The 21911-nt window shown below is 42.1% G+C and overlaps 2 protein-coding genes across 2 annotated transcripts in view; both read right to left on the bottom strand.

Moving 5' to 3' along the window:
- The window catches only part of STOX2 (storkhead box 2), a 129651-nt gene that overhangs the window by 38273 nt on the left and 69467 nt on the right, over window positions 1–21911 (bottom strand). The gene's annotated exons all lie outside the window — the stretch shown is intronic.
- Window positions 12770–21911, bottom strand: part of LOC133364034 (storkhead-box protein 1-like) — a 163197-nt gene continuing 154055 nt past the window's right edge. Inside the window, exon 3 of the transcript XR_009757812.1 lies at window positions 12770–12958. The gene's annotated coding sequence lies outside the window, so the exon portion shown is untranslated. The remainder of the gene's footprint in view (window positions 12959–21911) is intronic.

Here is a 21911-nt window from a genome sequence, read left to right on the forward strand (position 1 = left end):
TCTCCCTGCAGTATTCAGTGTGAACTAGAGGGGGGACTGTCATAAGTTACAGCCCCTTTTCAATCTGCAATATGGAGAATGAACTGCAATTCCACAGAAATTTGCATTAAAAATGTTTCGCGGAGTTAGAAAGAGCAAGAACTTGGGGTTGTTGTTGTTTTCTTCTTTGGGGGGGGGCACAAATTGTTCCTAAACCGAGCTACATAAAAATCTTGGATTTGTCAATTGATTTTTATGGACAGCTTTCAGTTCAGTTCCTGGGTCAATTTAAAAGCACCTTCTCAGTGTGAGCCAGAAAATGACTTATCCAGACAATGAGATTGTTCTTTCTCCCTTGCCAGCCACTCCATTTCATCCCCACTCCCGCTGGTTATCAGTTTTTCTCTCTCTCAGTCTTTCAATATTCTGAGCACTGAGTCCTTACAGGGTTCCTCTTTTCTAAATAACTTCTGTACTTCTGTAAAATGTGGGGCTTCCCCAAACCTGCTGCTATTTCCCTCTTGTAAGTGGTTGGTGGTGTTTGGGCTCAATAAGCAATGGCATTCTCCTCCTGAAATTTGGAACTATTATATATACAAGAGTGGTTCTGCTTCTTGCAGTGTAGAGTATTTCTTCCTGTTTGGGTTTCCAGCCACCTCACTCCACTCCCCCTTCCGAAATGTCTCTGTTTCTCCTCTTCCGTTCTAAGCAGCTCAGTTCCATTCTCCTCCTACCCTGATTAACAGTTTTCCCTCCACAAATTCAGTCTTTCAAATTTTTTGGTACAATTTGAGCTCTTATGAGGCTGCTTCATAGTTTCCTCGTTGCTTAGTGATTTTTCCCCACTAAAGATTTTTTGTACTTCTGTTAACCTCTAGGTTACTCCATGTCTGTCTATACCTCCCTCTTGTTTGTGGGTGGTGCAGTTTTGCCTATATAAACACAGGCACTCAGAAAACAGAATCAATATTACTATATAGATGATTGTGATAAGCCGACAAGACTAGGAAGATGGGTAATAAATGACCTCCATGCCTCTGAAGTAAGAGATGAGTATGAGAATGTCCTGTAAAAAAAGTTCAATCCCAATTAATTTCAAAGAAAGAAAAAGTAGACAACTTCCAGATCTCAGGGTGAGTCTGCAGGGATGGAGTTCAAACATGAATATGTTTTGTCTCCTAAACCTGAACAAACCCAATACAGTCATTGAATGGCAGTTTGCTCTCTCCTACATATAATTCTGCAGAATAGCTTTCTCCATATTATCACCACTACTTCAACATGCAAGGCTTTTATGAAACAAAAATTAACAGGATTTGGATACTGTGACGACAACATAAACATTTGAAATTCTGACTCAACAGATTGATGAAAACCTATAAAATCTCCTCTACTATGAGATCAAAGATACACATGGTTGTGATAACAAAGCACTCCTCTTTAAAACAAGCAACAACCAAAAGTCCTTAAAAGAGTGAACATATTTTTTAGACTCCATTTGCTCTCTTAAAAGTCTTTTTTTTAAATGGACTACATTTCTAAAGTTATTAACCTGGGAAATGTGCCTGGAATAAATTAGATATCTGAAAGCGTCTACTTAAAACTAAAGGCATATTCAGAAATGATCACAGATAGTACTGGCCCAGTTCAGATGCAGTGCAGCACAAACAAGCAGGCTCTCAGAGTGAAGACTGCAACCGCTGCATTTCTCCCCTGGGTCCTGCTGCTGTCACACCACTCGGAGGCTAAGGCATGGTTTGGCTTAGCATTACATCCAAATCCAGGTTCATGGTTTGTCCTTCCCCTGGGAAACCAAGAACAAACCTTGGTTGGGGCTCATGGTTTGCTTGGAGCAAAACAAACCGCAAACCTTGATTTGGATACAATAATAAGCCAAACCATTCTGGGAAGCGTAGTAGCAACAAGACCAGGAAAGGAGTGCAGCAGCTGCAGTCTTTGCCACAGAAATCCATGTTTGTTCACTCACACTAAGTCATGGATTGGTTTAGCAGGCATACTAGTTTAGTGGAAACTCAAGATAACCTGAACAACTATCGACCGGTAGCGAATGTGCAATTTCTGGGCAAGGTCTTGGAACGGGTGGTTGCCAGCCAGCTCCAGGCGCTCTTGGATGAAACCGATTATCTAGATCCGTTTCAATCCAGTTTTAGGCCCAGTTTTGGCACGGAAACAGCCTTGGTCGCCCTGTACGATGACCTTTGTCGGGAGAGGGACAGGGGGAGTGTAACTCTGTTGATTCTCCTTGACCTCTCAGCTGCTTTTGATACCATCAACCATGGTATCCTTCTGGAGAGACTCGCGGAGTTGGGAGTTGGGGGTACTGCTTGGCAGTGGTTCCGCTCCTACTTGGCGGATCGTCTCCAGAAGGTAGTGCTTGGGGAGCATTGCTCGATACCCTGGACTCTCCGTTGTGGAGTCCCTCAGGGATCGGTACTGTCCCCCATGCTTTTTAACATCTACATGAAGCCTCTGGGTGCGGTCATCCGGAGTTTTGGAGTGCGTTGTCATCAGTATGCTGATGACACGCAGCTCTATTTCTCCTTTTCATCTTCTTCAGGTGAGGCTGTTGATGTGCTGAACCGTTGCCTGGCCGCGATAATGGACTGGATGGGAGCTAATAAACTGAAACTCAATCCAGACAAGACTGAGACACTGTTAGTGAGTGCCTTTTCCGCACAGATGGTGGATGTTCATCCTGTTCTGGATGGGGTTACACTCCCCCTGAAGGAACAGGTTCGTAGTTTGGGGGTTCTTTTCGATCCTTCCTTGTCACTTGAGGCTCAGGTAGCCTCGGTGGCTCGGAATGCGTTCTACCACCTTCGGCTGGTAGCCCAACAACGCCCCTATCTGGACGACGACGACCTCGCTTCAGTTGTTCATGCTCTGGTGACCTCTAGATTGGACTACTGTAATGCACTCTACGTGGGGCTGCCCTTGAAGACGGAAGCTGCAACTAGTGCAAAACGCAGCAGCCAGACTGTTGACGAGGACCACTCGGTCCTCACATATTACACCCGTTCTGGCCCGTTTGCACTGGTTGCTGATCTGTTTCCGGGCCAGATTCAAGGTGCTGGTATTGACCTATAAAGCCTTACACGGTGTGGGCCCGCAATACCTGACGGAACGCCTCTCCCGCTATGAACCTACCCGTGCACTTTGTTCGTCATCTAAGGCCCTCCTCCGAGTACCGACCCATCGAGAAGCTTGGAGGGTAGTGACAAGATCCAGGGCCTTTTCGGTGGTGGCCCCCGAATTGTGGAATAGTCTCCCCGAGGAGGTACGCCTGGCGCCTACGTTGATATCCTTTCGGCGCCAGGTTAAAACCTTCCTATTCTCCCAGGCATTTTAATGTATTTTAATACGTTTTAATGTTCTGGTCATTCTAATTAATTTTATTGTTGTTATGTATTTGTATTTCATATTTTGTGATTGCTGATTTATTGTATTATTTTATGTTGTACACTGCCCAGGGAGCCTTTGGCTAAGGGCGGTTTATAAATAAAATAAAATAAAATAAAAATAAAATACGACAATAAGCTTTTGCATTATTAATGTTAAATCCATGAGTTATATTCAAATGATTTGCAAAAGAGGCAGTGGTGTCATCAGGTTAAGACTTTCAGGCAGAGGTCCAAGGCTCCACTCAGCAGAATGAGCAGGATCCTCCCCCCACCCCAAAATTCAGCAGGATTGGCATACCATATTTTAAAGTAATGCACATTATTATCAAAAGAACGGAGTTGTTGGAAGATCATTAAGTCCAGAGTCTAACATTACCTAACTGAACCACAGCAAAAGGGAGCTGGGAGTGCATTTTACTACAATCTAGTCGGCATTTAAACCTAGTAGTATAGCATGACCAATCTAAAGCAAACTTCGTTCCGAACCTTCTTTTTAAGCTGATATTCTTTTGTACACGCCTACAGGCTCAACTTAATATAGCTTGATAGAATATGTTGAATGTCTAGGTGTGAGCTAAACAAAGGCCATAACTGGATTAAAAATAAATATTGCATTAAAAATTACAACATATACTTAGGTTTTCAACAAGAACCGAGTTATTGTCAAATATTCTCAACATGCAGTTTCAGGCAACTGCACAGAACAATGGATAAAGTTCAACAGAAGGGACAAAAATATGTAGAATTTAACATGCACTGCTGATGTACAGACTTGCTCAACCAAAATGTTTGCAAAACCTATCACACCAATGTCACAATCGGTATTTTGTGATGCTGCTAATACCGAAAGCACACTTTTGATTACAATTACACAGAAAATTTTGATAATTACATAGAAAACACATAGCCAACCTGTTCTTCAGGGAATCTTATATCTAAATAGATTATTTTTCCCTATATGTCAAGAAGTAGATAACAAAGCCACATCTTCAATATTCCTTTTTGCCTGAAATACGTATTCAAAATTGTTGTTATGTGCCTTGAAGTTGATTATGACTTATGGCGACCCTATAAATCAGTGACCTCCAAGAGCATCTGTCATGAACCACCCTGTTCAGATCTTGTAAGTTCGGGTCTGTGGCTTCCTCTATGGAATCAACCCATTTCTTGTTTGGCCTTCCTCTTTTTCTACTCCCTGCTGTTTTTCCCAGCATTGTTGTCTTTTCTAGTGAATCATGACTTCTCATTATGTCTCCAAAGTATGATAACCTCAGTTTCATCATTTTAGCTTCTAGTGATAGTTCTGCTTTAATTTGTTCTAACACCCAATTATTTGTCTTTTTCACAGTCCATAGCCTGCGCAAAGCTCTCCTCCAACACCACATTTCAAAGGAGTTGATTTTCTCTTAGCCGCTTTTTTCACTGTCTAATTTTCACATCCATACATAGAGATCGTGAATACCATGGTCTGAATGAGCCTGACCTTAGTGTTCAGTGATACACCTTTGCATTTGAGGAGCTTTTCTAGTTCTCTCATAGCTGCCCTCCCCAGTCCTAGCCTTCTTCTGATTTCATATTTTAATGAACTCTTCTACATTTATGTCCAATGGCTAGCTGAAGCTTCAGTGAGATATCTCAACCATACACAATGCCATAAATTCACAGCTTTTAAAATTCAGCACAATGAAAAACCCTGTTTGAAATACATAGCATATTCTTTACAAAACCAAAACAGAAGACAAAAAAAGGAAGACTAAAATTATACCATTCCAAGTTTTTAAGAATCAGTGTATGAATAAATTACACAACATGCTGAAAAAGTGCTCTTTAGCTCCTTGCAGATATGGTTCAGGCTTTGCAAGTACTATGCAATATAATACAAATATTATGTAAATACGTATTTCATAGTAAAGATGAAGACCAGGGTCCACAGGACTCTGAAAGATAGCACATTGGCCTGAAAGATAACAAGTACAATGAAAGCGCCTTACCTTCGAATCAGGCTACAATTAAGACCAATAGTTAAGGAATGCAGCAATGCTTGGACAAGCAAAGTTAGGTCATCAAACAGTAGAGCACACAAGCAAAATGAAGTTAGTTGGGAAAGGACTTTAGAAATGTTTCTCCCCATTTATTAATTTGCTGTACAGTATCTAGTGAGCTCAGTATTTCTAGATTAGTTGAATTCTACTTCTACTTTCTGGAGCAGAGGCATTCACAATGATGGGAAAAGTAACACTCCACCGCAACATCTCAGGATTCTGCAGCGTCATCTTCTGCCTGGATCTCTGCAAAGTGAAGTCATATGAAAGGATTGGCCAACCTCACTCTTCACTACCATACCCAGAATCCTTTGTAAGCTAAAATGAGTAATTGCTCTGGGAAAATACTATAGTTCAATGTTCCACGTTTCCCAGTGTCAAGTGCTTATTTCTTTGCCTCTGCAATTCAACTTTTGGAACACTGCCTAGGTGCACTGTGTAACAGAAACAAAATAGCAAATGTGGCCAAAAGAGCTAATTGCAGGCATCATCATCACTGACTCGTAAGAAATTTAACCACCAGACAAGATTCTGTGAAGAAGTAGATAGCGAAGAAATAGATTAACAGATTAAAAGATTAAAGTAGAAGTAGATTAACAGTAGATTAAAGTGTTAATAATGTGAATAGGCCTCAACTCATAAATTTAAGAGAGGATTCACTTACCAGCCTTTATGAAAACCACAGATTCCTGAACTGTTCTCTCTTCAGACTGTGGAAAAAGAAACTGCAGTCCACTTGAGCAGTACAGAATTCCCTGTGTTACACTTGTTGAAGATAGTTCGTCAAGGATTCAAATTGGTGAACAAGTCCTTGCAGGCTTGCTTTTCATCATCCTATTCACTTTGTTATTCACGCACAAAGAGAAACCCTTGACACCATGCCAGTAAGTTGGCAGAAAACGTCAAACAACTCCAAAGACAGAGAGCCAGTGAAATGGCTGCTTCTTTTTTTCCTGACACAAACATTCAGAATGATGTCACTGTGTGAGGTTGCTCTCAGTGTGAGATTTGTATTTGCTTCACTAGGATCTGCAAAATACTATCTGAGAAAAAGAGAACTCAAGGCAGGTCTGGGCTTATAACAGGTTGGATTGCAGCCATGAAAATATATATTTATATTCTGTGTATTTTGGGGGGGGGGATGGGGAGTACAGTATCTATCATTCGGAAAGTGTATACTCAAGGCCTTCAGATGCAAGAAACAGTACTTTGATATTAATGGAGGGGAAATTATCTAGCATTCAACAGTTATCAGGTGTGTATAGCTAGTGCATCTACAGTTCCTTGCAAAAGTAATCAGACCCCTGACCAATGCTCTCATATTACTGAGTAACAAATGGTACATTGTAATTTCATTCTGTATGATATTTTATTTTGAAACACTGAAACTCAAATCAATTATTGTAAGGTGACACTGGTTTTATGTTGGGAAATGTTTGTAACAAACAAAAAACTGAAACATTACAATAATTGATTTTGAATTTCAATGTTTCAAAAATATCATACAGAATGAAATTACAATGTATCATTTGTAATTCAGTAATATGAGAGCATTGGTCAGGGGGCTGATTACTTTTGCAAGGCACTGTGTATACCTGAAAATTTCTCAAGAGGATTGCCCACAGCAGCTTATGGAGTACTCTTTTTTATAACCAGCCAAGGGAGTTTGATGGTATTATTCTAAATGGAAATCTGTCTTCAAACCTTTTCTGCACTAGTAAACAATTGTGCTAAAAGGTCAGATTTTAAGACAGTTTTGTCCTACTCATGCCTTTTCAGTGATAGGATGAAATAGTAAGGTTTTTTGTTGACTGGAAGCACAGTAGCTCATCTAGCTGGAACACAAGAATCCTAAATGGTGATTCTGTTTATCTCTCGGTTACTGAGAGTTAAGTATCATATGTCTGCTGATCAATGCAAACAAGCCAAGTGAAGCTTCTGTGTAATCTAGAGGAAGTTAACCCATGAACCAGTGTTCTAAAGAAAGGACAGGTAAAAGAGAAATGATAGGCGAAAGTGAACAAGATGAACCCTGCAAATGTGTGGGCCAGCCTTCATTTCTAGAGCCCCAACCACTACTAAGATGGGCTGACATCCTTTTCAATACTCCTAATGGGCTTACCATATCTTCACTGGCTTTATTGCACTGAGCCCTCCTTATTCTTCTATTTCTCTTTCAGTCACCCTGCTACCCTATGACTTCTGCGAATATTTACAAGTCCGGAAAAGTTTCTTCATTCTGCAATACCACTATTGACTCAGTAGGTGCTGGTAACCTTTGGTACACAGTGAAGATGGAGGTGCTTGAGGGTGGGGTCTTCTGTTATTGGTGTTTGGCTCTTGCCGAGGTCAGTGACGAATCTTTGGATGACTTCGAGCTATTCCACAGGTTGATGCCTATGTGAAATCACTCCATGCCGCTTCTGTCCAGTTGGCATATTTCCTCAGAGAGACAAAATGGCATCATTCTGGAACTGATGTGCAAGTACCTCTTGTACATGGGGTGAGATCCACTGCAACCTCCTTATCCAACCAGAATTTTGCCCTTACTCTCTGGGATGCAGTCTTCTGAGTGTCAAAAGATGCCATAGATTGAATATCCGGCAATTCCTCCTCAGTCAAGGAGGGTGTCTATGTCAAGATATCTTTACAAGCCATAACAGATGTCTCTGCTGCTGATCAAGCTGTTAGGCTGTTCCAGAAAATGAAGAGTTTGGGAAACAAGATCTCAGTACCCCTACTATGGATCTGGCAAGCTTGCCTCAAAAAGCACATACAGAATGAACGTAGAAACACCAGGTTAGCAAGTTCAGGAATTGTTTCTGGGTTTGTGAAACCAGAACTGAGATTTCAGGGCACCATCTGGATGGTAAATAAGGCATTTGCACAGGAGATGCTAATTACTGTACTGCCATGGGTTGCAAATTGTAGGCAAGAGTTTGTTTTTAATGGGCAATATCAAGTGTTGATTAAAAGCTCACCAAATTTCCCCCTTCTAAGGACAGTGCACCATAAGGCAGTCTTCTTCTACCTTGGGTCCTCTGATTATTTATTTATTTATTTATTTATTAAATGTATTAGTCGCCCATCTGGCTGGTTGTCCAGCCACTCTGGATGTTATTGGACTACAGCTCCAATAAATTGTGACCTTTGGCAAAGCTGTCTGGAGATGATGGGAGTTTTAGTCCAACATAACAGGGTCCGAAAAACACTGCCATTAGGTGCAGGATTCTATACCATACGTTTGTAACCTCACCAATATTACCAATGTCAATGCTTGCTGGTTTTTTAACAACTGCTGTGTATCCCAATAAAGCTGTCTGTCTTATGAGGGAGGGGTTGTAGTGGGGGAGGTGTGGGGAAAGGCGCCTGTTGCCAGACAGAGTTAGGAGCAAGTTCTTCTTTGGGCAGCACATCAGTGAGCTCGTTGCCTTGGGAGCAATTGCATTTACATGCTGTTCTTGCTACGAGGCTCAGTAGTTTGGTGAGGATCTGGGGTGGGTCAGGCATAGGAACACAAACATGGAAGCTGCTTTATATCAAGTTAGACCTTTGTCTACAATGACTGGCAGCAGCTCTCCAGGGTTTCAGCCAGGAAGTCTTTTTCAGCCCTACCTGGAAATATTGAACCCAGGACCTTCTACAAGCAAAGCAGGTGCTCTGTTGCTGGGCTACTACTGAGCTATGCTTAAACAAACCATACCACGTTCACATGTAATGATAAGCCATAGTTAGAACAAGCCAAAGTTCATAAGACAACAAACCATGGCTTATTAGCATGGATTGTTGGGATCAAACAAACCTTGGTATCAGGGCTTAGCATTATGTGTAAACCACACTACTGATTTGGGTACATTCCACTAAGTGCTGCCAGTGTGCAACTTGCACTCATTACTGTGGAACTTGTACACACCATCACTTGCTCATATAAGCATGAATTTAAAAAGTGGTAACATTAGTATGTAGATTGCTTTAACAAAGCATTATCCTCAACCTACAGTGTAAGTTATTTGGGTGTGGGTGTGGGTGTGAGGGAAAATCACAAAATAAAAAGTGTAGACAGCATGGAACAATTTGAGCAAATAACTCCCTTTCAAGAAATAAGGAAAAGGAACCACAACACAGGAGTTTTTAAGCTGTCTTCTTGTTTCTCCTTTTGTATCTGGGTAACCTTTGGCCTCAGACAGCCCATGGCTGCACCTTAGTATAATTAAAGATGCAGTATAGAGCTGAAATTCTAAACACACTTACTAAAGAGTAAACCCAACTGTATGCAGTGGGATTTACTTAAATATGCATATGTGCTGCAGTTCTCGTGTAAAAGTCTCTGACTTAAAAGGTGACAGAACAAACCTGCCACAAAACTGCACCTTCAAGCCCAACTTGCTCTGCTGATGAACCACCAGAGGGAGCATTCCTTATAGTCAAAGATCTGCCAATGTAGATGCATGGCTGCTGTTCCTAGGAAGTATTTAATTCTGTGCTGAGTTCTCACAGACCTCTGACAGGTAAGGAGATTAAATAAAGAACATATCCTATTTGCTCATCTTAGAGTGTTTTCTAATGTTTGACAGTTCAAGACCCAGACTAGTTCAGGAATGTTTTTCAAAGGAAACCAGAGAAAGTGACACTATAAAACAGCGTTTTATCCAACAGTTTTTTCATATTTGTCAAAATTGTGGCAAATGTATTAACATTTATGCCACATGTCCCCCCCCCAAAAAATTAACTGTGTTTTGATGGTAGAAAACTACACAATAAAGTTTTGAATTATTTATTGATAGAATTTGTGAGAAATCTGACATATTTTCATTAGGTAGTGCAGGGAAATCAGGCATAAAATCAATTACAATGCATTGCAACTCCACTTCCAAATTTTTGTCCAGTATCTGTGACATATTTGGACTACAACCTGGAAGACAAGGGTTCAAATCCCCACACAGCCATGAAGCTCACTGGGTGACCTTGGGCCAGTCACTGCCTCTCGGCCTCAGAGAAAGGCAATGGTAAACCTCCTCTGAATACCGCTTACCATGAAAACCCTATTCATAGGGTCGCCATAAGTTGGAATTGACTTGAAGGCAGTCCATTTCCATTCACCACAGGAAAAGAGTTTTGGAATAACTGTATTTTGAACAGCAAACTCATTTTGATTTAAAATATGAGTCCACATTATAACAACTGAATCAACTTTCAAATGCTGAGTGCTTTGAAGGAATATTACATCTGTCTCAAAAAGGTTACTCTCCAAAGAAAGAAGCCTTACAAGCTCCTGAGAAAGTTGAGAATTGGAAATGTCAAGCTCAAATGGATCTTGATGGATTCAGAAACAATTCTGGACTTTTAAAAGTCAGGAAAGTGTACTGAACCCAAGGACAAAGCTAAGGACAGAGGATGGACACTTTTTTGAACTGGCAAATGTATAAAATAATTTTGTTTTAAAAATAGGTGGTAGAAGTAAAGCACCAATTCACCACTGGTCAACAGCCATTTCACCACGTATGGTGAGTGGCGACTGTGTTGGACACCAAGGCTATAAAATGTACAGTAAGATGTACAATATCAAAGTGTACAACTGATTCACTTGATATGATTACACACACACACACACACACACGAGTGATCCATCCTTCTGTGGGCCACTTTTGACTGGTGAGTGGGTCAGGTAAGTTTCATGCCCACTTTCAGCAGACATCAGTTCCACTCAGGAACCCCTGAATGGAACCAATCCCAGCAGGACTTGCACTCAACGCCAATTTAAACAGTGAACATAATTCCTGCTGCCAAGGAAAAATCAGAAGTGCACCAATGCACTTCCAATTTTTCTTCTACTTGTCCCATATGTGGTATCATATGGTATCAAGTGAATGACAGGTGGGTGTGGCTGGATCAAAATGGCTGCACCGGCCAAATTTGCATCCCTGTCAGTCCTAAGCTCCATGTAGACTAAACATCTAAAGCACTATGACACCACTTTAAACAGTCATGGCTTCCCTGCAAAGAACTCTAGTTTTTTGAAGGTGCTGAGAGTTCTTAGATACCTCCATTCGCTTCAGAAAGCTATAATCCCCAAAGTTCCCTTGAAAGAAGGATTCTTAAACTACTCCAGGAATTACAGTGCCTTGCAAAAGTAATCAGGTTTACTTTTACTGAACTACAAATTACTGAACTACAAATGGTACATTGTATTTTTGTTCTGTATGATATTTTATTTTGAAACACTAGAACTCAAAATCAATTATTGTAAGGTGACATTGGTTTTGTGTTGGGAAATGTTTGTAAGAAACATAAAAAACTGAAACACGTTGCTTGCATAAGTATTCAACTCCTGTGCTGTGGAAGCTCCCAGTTTACACAGATGAAAGGAATTGCCTTTGTCACATTTTACTTTTAACATTCCTAAAAATATGAGATCCTATACAGTAATTATTAAAAATCACAGGCTTGCAATAAAAAATTAGACACACCAGCAATCATTCAAAAAGAATTTCTACAGAGAAAACAACTTAAGTTTGGAACAGATCACACAACACTTCAATTCTGAAGTAATCAAAATCTGGAAGAAGTTTAAATGAAACATATATAAGTCTCCATGCAACTGTAAATGATGCTTCAAAGAATGCAGACAGTGCATCAGTTAAGGCAGAGGCAGAATGTAGATGAGGATCTGCTAGTAAAATAATTTGTGCTGGGTTGGTACGTTTCCAACTTGCACTGGTTTAACAGTAGCAGCAGCAGCAGCATTTTTTTCCAAATTAGGTTGCTGAAAAAAGAAAGGACACTTTGGATGGGAAACCAGAAGTGGATTTTTATGTGGAACGATTATGAACTCAGTTCAGGTTCTGAAAACAAATTACTGGACTGAGTCAGATGTACCCTGCCCTTTAATTCTAAGTTTAAGTTGGCCTCTATTTTGAAGCTGACTCCGGTTGGTGGACCAAAAAAATCGCTTGAGTCCCACAAGCCTGAAGTTTGCCCACTGCTGACTTAGAGGTACTAATGTATCACTTCTGGCAGTATCTTAGCTTATTGTACAGATGCACATGATGAGACTAGCCAGTAGAAACACACTATTACTTTTGAACAATGCTAAACAGAGAGAATCTAGAGATTTGTTTTACATTAACACACAGTTCACTATATATACGGTATACAATTCACTCATATCCAGCAATGAGGATCTACAAAGACACAGAATGCATGGATAACCTTCCATTCTGAAATTAGGTTACCCACATACAGACAGAAAAATCTATAACCTGCACCTGGAATGTAAACACTCACAAATACGTGGTGGATATGGTCAAGATTTCTTACCAATGTCTCTGACTTCTCCCCCAATGCCTAAGATAGATCAGGAACCTTCTGGGCTTTCCATTGTCTATATCACATATTCTCACCCCAACCAGAAGTGTGGGGGGAACTAACAAAGTTATTTTTTCCATTCTTGACTGTGCTGCACTCTGTTTTGCTGACCATTCACCACACTTCCTGCTAATTCATACGTTCCTTCTCCTAAATAAGAAAAAAGAAGAACGACTCAGCTGCTTTCTTGCATCAACGTAGCCACATGCCAAGTTATGAGTCAGGAAAGTATTGCAAGGCAAGAACTGCAGTTCCATTGACAGATGACGTTGTACTGCAGGAAGAGGATGGAGTAATTACAATACAATATTTGGGTAAGCTGAACCAGCTAGACAGCGCTGTTCCAGCACGCATTCGCACTGTGGGTAAACTCGAGTTGTCCCAACATTAATTTAGATTGCCAGCCAAAGTAACTGTTAAACTCCTGTTCTTAGGCTCAGACAGCAAGGCTTTTTCATATCCTTCATTGTGAGGAAAGATGTTGTGCTTGCATCATGGATACCTATAGTACAGTGACTCTGACAAACGTAATAAATCAGAAACCCCAACCTAGCACTATTTTGAATGTCCTGTCCCTACAGATATTTTTGCCCTGGTTTACTTCTTTTATATACTTTCTCTGGAGGCTGTACACTCACTCTCTTCACAGTTTAATGTATGCCTCCTACAGCTTTTTAAAAAAGCTATTGTCTACCACAGCAAGCCAAGCTGCTGTTCCTTCCATTACCTGGATACAGGGATATGTATCCTCACTAGCAATAATAGCCAGAAATAGTGAAGTGCCAGCCAGAGAAACACTGCCTTGGTACTTCAAGACCCCAGAGACTGAAAGAGGGGGTGGGGTGCCACAAAGTGCAACAGCAGAGTTGGTGCAGCTAGTACACCATTAAAATGTGGAGCAGTGGAGTCTGGTGCTTTTTGCTTGCTTTATGTTTTGTGTCAGTAATAGGAACAGTTTCTCTCTACTCTTTTTCATTTCTTGGAACTTGCTAGCCCTCTTTTGGCTTCACCTCCTAGACATTTTGAAACTACATACCCAATGAGGGCAATATGTGAATTTTTACCAACACATGCAAATCTGACCACTATGCAGCAAGCTGCTTTGATTTGGTTATGCAAATGCTCAAGGCAGCTGCCCAGGCCAAACAGACATGCAGGGAAAAAATGCCCTTATGTCAAAGTATACAGTAAATACAAGCGCAATGGAAACAAGCAAGCAGGCATTTCATCAAATCTTATTGGCTCAGAACATTTATATTACACAATCCTTTTTCCCTTTAGTCAAAAAAGGGGGCCCTCTGACATTCAGTCAAGTCTTAAATTGCTGGAGTCAAGTTCTTTACAAACACAGGACAACTAGTTAATGCTTTCAGTCTTAGAAAGAAACTGTACAACCCAAATCCTATCAATTAAGCAGTGGCATAACTTGGTCTCTGCTTCCAAAGGTAGCAGAGAAATTAACTCCAAACTCTCTTCTCTCCCACACCACTATCATGGCTTGCAAAAGGAGCTGTCAGCACACTGTATCTCTAATTATGCCGGTACTATGTGGCTGTGCTGAAAGCAGCCCACCCCAAATCATGTCCATCAATCTGTCCACAGATAGATATTAAATTGCTCTCCTACAGTTCCCACATCCTACTGCATCAATATACATAAGAGGAGATGGGGGGGGGGAATTAGTTCAAAAGAGAATGAAAATAATCTACAGCCTTTCAAAAGATCCAGTCCATGATCCCAAAAGATTCAAATGCATTACCTCACCCGTCGCTTTGAGACAAACTGAGCATTCACTCTGGGTCCTACCCAGCATTCCCTGGTCCACACAAAGACAACAGAGGTGTGACCAATCACATAGTGGCTAGCAGGCGCTGCTTGAAAGCTCCCTCCCTACACTGTCCATTGACATGCTAGCTGACAGCCTGCTGAACTTGTCGTCATGGCAACACATCCCAGCTGCTCTCCATTGAGGCTTGTTACATTACTCAGCCCTCTCCTCCCTTTTCACCACTCACTTTTGCTAATTAAAAATTTAGGCCTATATTTTGCATGTTGGAGGCAAACAGAAACAAAACAAGACTCACTATGGAAGAACTAAAATGCACAGTTAAAAACAAACAAAAGTTTTGCTATAAACAATCAATGGATAACTGTACAGACCTGGAAAGACAGAACTTGTCACTAAAGCTCTTCTTTCTTTGCGGGAAACATGCCCAGACCTAAAGATACTCCAATCAGTTCCAAACCTTGCAGACTTCCATGATATAGAATTGTTTTGCGCTCTCTCTTTCTCTCTCTCTCTAAAAATATTGTTTCTGCCTAAACAGGTTGCTTGAATAGTCAGTCCCTTCTGATAGTCCTCAATGTTAACACAGGACCAACAAAATTCCAGAGTGTGCACAGGAGAGCCATATCTACACCAAACATTTATTCCACTTTAAAAGAGTCATGGCTTCTCCCACAGAATCCTAGAAAATGTAGTTTGTAAAGGGTGCTGAGAATTGCTAGGAGGCAGTTTTTCTCTTCTCAGAGCTCCAATTCCCAGAATTCTCTGGGAAGAGGGGCTGACTGTTAAACCATTCTAGCTACTGGAGTTCTGTCAGGAGAACAGGAGTCTCTTAATAATACTCAGCACCCTTCACAAACTACACTTTCTGGGATTATTTGGTGGAAGCCGTGATTCCTTAAAGTGGAATAAATGTGTAGTGTGGATGTGGTAAAAATTGTGTGGGAGAAGAATCCAGTTAAGCCATCAATATGATGAGTGAAGCAAATGGGGGGGGGAGAAGCAGGACACAGGACACACTGAAACTTTCAACATGCAGCATTCTCAGTGTACGTCCCCTACTGTACAATGTTTTGTTATGTAGCACTGCACGTGCCATATCACTTACTGAGTGAAAACAAATATTAAGGCTGCAATCGTAAAGACACTTGTTTGGGAATAAGTCCGTTTGAACTCAATGGGGCTTACAGCAAATGTAAAAAAAGAGCAAGGGTCTAAAAAAGTACAAGAAGTGGTTAAACAACAAGATTCACATGACATTATTACAATAGTAAAATTCTCAAAACTATGAGGAGGAAGAGGAGGAAGGAAGGTCTGTATATGGCACAAATCTCTGACAGCAGGGTTTGAATTCATGAGAAGTTCTTGCCCCAGCCTATCTGTATATTTCCATCCTTTCATCCATTTCGGTGTCTTGGCCATGTTAAAACTCAATATGTGGCCAAACTACACAGTGGCTACATTCACTTGTAATCTTAACTCAGGGGTAGCCAAAGTGATGCCTGTGGTGCGTCCTTCCCTGGCTCTCCCTGTCAGGTTCCTACCTGCGCGTGGCTACTGCCTGTCACTAGGCACCACCAGGGACTCCACCAGTCCGGACCGCTCTCTCTTATGGTTTCTCTCCCCGCTCTAGCACAGATCTCAACAGATCCCCCTGCTAGGCAACCACCAGTAACGTCCCAATACTAGTATTCCCAGAGACTCTGAATACTGGTATTGTTATTCTCTTCACCGCATTTGTTACAGTTCCCCTTCAGCCTTGGTCATTACCTTCCCTTCCCTTCTGGTCTGTGAAACCCCAGCCAAGGATCAGGCCTTTGGTAAACCAAATTAAGTATTTATTACAGATAACAAAGCTAACAAGATTAACAAGATTTCTTCTTAAGGCACATAAGCATATGGTTTTACTCAATACTAATCCAAACTCCACCTCCCTCCTGGTAAACAACTCTCTAAACCCCACCAAGCAACCCACTCAGTTCTCTTCTCCCCCCCAGATTCCACTCTCACTCTTCCTTTTATACATTCAGCCATTTTAAACACTCAGCCAATCATCTCGCATTCTACTGCCCATTCACTCCCCCTCTTTCACTCCACTTACCATGTATCTTCTAAACAACCAACACTTACCATATATACATTAATATAGGAACATCACATTTCCCCCCCCCCTTAAACAACAGCAGAGTATTATTCCTGTTCCAGGATTTATACGTCGCGTTAACAAATAAAAGTCTCTATGGGGAAAATGTCTTTCTTTGTTCCTCTGTCTGGTCACGTCACTGCAGTCCCAGCCACTTGCCTGGAAAGTCCATCGGCCAGTACATTGTCCTTGCCTTTGATGAACTGGAAGTCCACTTGATAGTCCTGTAGGGCCCACGACCACCTCTGCAGCATAGTGTTATGGTTTTTCATAGTCTGCAACCATAACAAGGCCCAATGATCCGTAGTCACTGTGAATCTTCGTCCCCACACGTATGGGCGCAACTTGTTCAGTCCCCACACGACCGCTAGGCACTCCTTCTGGACCGACGAATAGTTTTTCTCCCTCGGCGTCAGCTTGCGACTCAGGTACGCCACTGGATGTCTGGTGCCTTCTCTCTCCTGTAGCAAGACGACTCCCAGCACCAGGTCTGACGCATCTGTAGCCACGATGAATGGTTGCTCATAGTCTGGTGCTATTAATATGGGTCCTAGGCACAAGGCTTGCTTCAGTAGATCAAAAGCCTTCTGACATTCATCCGTCCATACCACACGCTCAGAACACTTCTTCTTTGTTAATTCATGCAAGGGGATAGGCCACAATTGCACTGCCTCTACCTTGCTCCATAAGGGGGTGACTTTTCCACTCCCCACCCCATGTCCTACACAGATTACTTCACTCACAACTTTCCCATTCGCACAGCACGGTACAGATCTGACTGGGGCATGCTCTCCAGTATCAATGGAATGTATAACTATACTGGTTCGGCCAGGTTTGTTGCTAAAGAGATTCCTATAGGTTTTCAAAACTCTCAGAATCTCCTCTTTTACTTCCTCCTTCACCTCCTCTGACCATTCCACTTGATCTACCCCTCCTTTGTCTTTGCTTTCCTGTACCAAATCTGGAAGTTCAGGCCCACTTCCCTCAGGGAATAAGGTAACTTGCAACACCTGTGCATCCCTGGTATGGTAAGGCTTCAACATATTTACATGAACCACTTTGCTTTTGTTTAATTGGTCTGTGGTAATTACATACGTCACTGTGTCAAGCCTTTCTCTGATGGTATATGGTCCTTCCCAGTTAGCCTGTAATTTGTCATGTTTCCTGGGTATGAACGCCATAACCATATCTCCCACATCATACACACGTCCCCTGGCTGTTCTGTCATACCAGTAACGTTGCTTCTCCTGTGCTTGACTCAAATTCTTTTCCACCACCTCCATCATTGATGTTAATTTATTGCGGAATTCCAATACAAAATCTACTACAGATGTTTTGTACTCTCCCAGGGTTCCTTCCCATGATTTTTTTAATAGTTCCAAAGGTCCCCTCACTTTTCTAGTGAACATGAGTTCAAAGGGTGAGAAGCCTGTTGACTCCTGAGGGACTCCTCTGTATGCAAATAAGAAGCATCCCAAACGTTCATCCCAGTCTTGTGGGTGATCTTGAACATAGCTTCTGATCATGCCCTTCAAAACGCCATTGAATCTCTCTGTTAACCCATTAGTGGCGGGATGGTAAGTAGTGGTCTTTAGATGTTTTAGACCACAACATTTCCACATACATTGCATCACTTCTCCCATGAATACACTGCCTTGATCCGTCAGCACTTCATGAGGGAAACCCAGCCTCATAAAGATTTTTAATAAAGCCTCTGCCACTACAGGGGCTTCCACAGATCTTAGTGCTTCTGCGTCTGGGTACCTGGTGGCAAAATCCACCACCACCAATAGATATTTCTTGCCATGCCTTGTGGGTTTGGAAAAAGGGCCCACCAAATCTATTCCCACTCTATAAAAGGGTTGTCCAATTATAGGAAGGGGCTTTAAGGGTGCCTTAGTCTTTACTCCACTTTTCCCCACCTTTTGGCATATTCCACGAGATAGACAATGTTGTTTTACATCTTTGGAGATGTTTGACCAATAATAGTGTGCAGCCAATCTCCTCTTGGTCTTTTTTATTCCCAGATGTCCTGTACATGGGACAACGTGGGCTACCTCTAGCAATCTGGTTCTGTATTTGCTAGGTACTATTAATTGCTTCACTGGTTCACACTCATCCTTTCTCTCAGCAGGCATCCACAGTCTATATAAAATCCCATTCTCACACACAACTTGATTCCTCAGTTTGTCAGTGAAAGGAATCTGTTGGGTCAGAGCTTGTTCCTTTATCTGCTTCAAACTTATATCTTTTTGCAGCTCTTCCCTGAATTGATCTGCCTCATCATTATCAGAGACCACTTGATACAGTTTGTCTCCTTCAGTAGGCCTGCTAGTGGTTGCTATGGTGACCTGAGGCTGGTTAACAGATTCCACCCTGTTTGTTTCAGCCCCCCCTTAATATGGCTTTTTTCTCTCTGCCAATTTGCTGTCTGGTCACTACATAGATCTTTCCTTGGGCGCCCATTACATCCCTTCCCAGTATTACTGGTTCTTGTTGCTAGGCATTAATGCCTACTTTATATCGGCCCTCTCGGCCTCTCCAAGTCATATCCACCAGGGCCACAGGCAAACTTTCTGGTTGACCCCTCACTCCTTGGATAGTCACAGTTTCCTGAGGTAATATTACCTCAGATTTTATTAAATCTGGCCTCAGTAATGTCTGAGCGGCACCAGTATCAAGCAATGCCCAATAATTTGCCCCTTGTACACTCACTTCCTCTCTCAGACTTGAATCAAGGTCTGTTACTTCTGTCCAGTTTATCTAGCAGAACTGAACCTTTTTCGCTGTTTCTAAAGCCTTGGGCTCTGTTTTCACTGTCCTTGTCTGAGCAGGATTACAAATGGGGTTGGCAACCTCACATTGAAAACGTAGGTGCCCCGGTCTACCACATTTGTAGCATAATTTCTCCTCACTTTTAGGGTACACAGATCCACTCTGGGGTGTCCTGTGCCCTTCAGATTTTACTGGAGGACTCACTCTCTGTGGTACCACATCCCTTCTGCCAGCGTTATATGGTCTGGGTTTAAAATCTCTTGATGTTTTCCCCACCCAGCCAGTTCTGTTGGAGGCGAAGTGATCCGCCATCTCTGCGGCCTCCTGCACCGATGTAGGGGAACGGTCTTTGACCAGGAGCCTTATTTCTGGTAGTAACTGATGGTATAATTGATCCAATATCATGAGGTTTTTCACCTCCTCCACAGACTGAGCTTTTGCACTGGTCAGCCATTTCCCAAATATGTCCATCAGTTTTGCCCCCAGCTCCACGAAAGACCTCCCTGTCTGTATCTGGCAATTTCTGAAAAGCTTTCTAAAATAATCAGGCCCCAGTCTGAATCTTTTAAACACTGCTTCTTTGAATTCAGCATAGGTGACGGGCCTGTCTGAGGGGAAATATTGGTATACCTCAGCCAATTCCCCTTTAATCAGGTTTGATAAATACTGCATGTATTTATCTTCAGGTAGCCCCCACAACTGAGCTGCTTTTTCAAAGGTGCTGAGGTAAATTTGAGGATCTTGACCAGGCTCATAGACAGCAAAGTCCTTTGGAGTAATTTTTATTTTTGCTCCATCTCTGTCTTTCCTTGCCTCCTCAGAGTGAAATTTCTCTCTATCAAATTTTAACTTTTCTACTTGTAATTCAACATCCAATGCTCGTTGCTTCTCCCTCTCCTCAAACCCCAATCTCACTCTCTCAATTTCCAACTCCCTCTGTTTTTCCTTCTCTGCACCTTCCTTCCTCAATCTCTCAGCTTCCAACTCCCTCTGCTTGTCTTTTTCTTCAGCCTCCATCCTCAATCTCTCAGCTTCCAACTCTCTCTGTTTTTCCTTCTCTGCACCTTCCATCCTCAATCTCTCAGTTTCCATCTTCAACTTCTCTCTCAAGTACTCTATATAAGCAGGATTGCTTAAATATCCTTCTGGGGTCTCTTCTCTGACAGGTTGTTTTTGCTGGGCAGTTGCAAATCCTATAAGTGCTACCCTCAATTCATCTACCCCTTTACCCTCGTGAGGTAAATTGAATGTTATGCACTTCTCCACCAGCTCCTCTCTTTTCATTTTTACGTATTCAGCCATGGTGTTTGAGTTCACTCACTCTTTGCCACACACTCTTTGCCAGTCACTCTCACAAGTAATCTTGTTTTGTTATTTGTTTGCCACACAACTATTAGGGATTGTCTAGTATTCGCATCTCACTGCTACAGTCAACACCTGTGACGTAGTCTCCTTTGTCACCACGTGTCTTTGGGACTCTCTTTGGTTCGTATCTGGATTCTCTGTTGTTCGTATCCCACCGCTACTGCCACCACATGTGATGCGTCCTTCCCTGGCTCTCCCTGTCAGGTTCCTACCTGCGCGTGGCTACTGCCTGTCACTAGGCACCACCAGGGACTCCACCAGTCCGGACCGCTCTCTCTTATGGTTTCTCTCCCCGCTCTAGCACAGATCTCAACAGATCCCCCTGCTAGGCAACCAGCAGTAACGTCCCAATACTAGTATTCCCAGAGACTCTGAATACTGGTATTGTTATTCTCTTCACCGCTGCCACCATTTGTTACAGTTCCCCTTCAGCCTTGGTCATTACCTTACCCTCCCTTCTGGTCTGTGAAACCCCAGCCAAGGATCAGGCCTTTGGTAAACCAAATTAAGTATTTATTACAGATAACAAAGCTAACAAGATTAACAAGATTTCTTCTTAAGGCACATAAGCATATGGTTTTACTCAATACTAATCCAAACTCCACCTCCCTCCTGGCAAACAACTCTCTAAACCCCACCAAGCAACCCACTCAGTTCTCTTCGCCCCCCCAGATTCCACTCTCACTCTTCCTTTTATACATTCAGCCATTTTAAACACTCAGCCAATCATCTCGCATTCTACTGCCCATTCACTCCCCCTCTTTCACTCCACTTACCATGTATCTTCTAAACAACCAACACTTACCATATATACATTAATATAGGAACATCACAATGCCCTCTAGATGTTGCTGGACTACAACTCCCAACATCCCTGAACTTTGGCAATGATGGCTGGGGCTTATTGGAACTGTAGTCCAACATCATCTGGAGGGCACCAGGACGGCTACTCCTCACTAACCTATAAAAAGTGTGGTTTACTAAACCACAGTGTACAAACAGCCTAAGCACTCCTACTTCATTCCTCCCTTCGT

Source organism: Rhineura floridana, chromosome 9 (genome assembly GCF_030035675.1).
Source record: "Rhineura floridana isolate rRhiFlo1 chromosome 9, rRhiFlo1.hap2, whole genome shotgun sequence".
Classification (NCBI taxonomy): domain Eukaryota; kingdom Metazoa; phylum Chordata; class Lepidosauria; order Squamata; family Rhineuridae; genus Rhineura; species Rhineura floridana.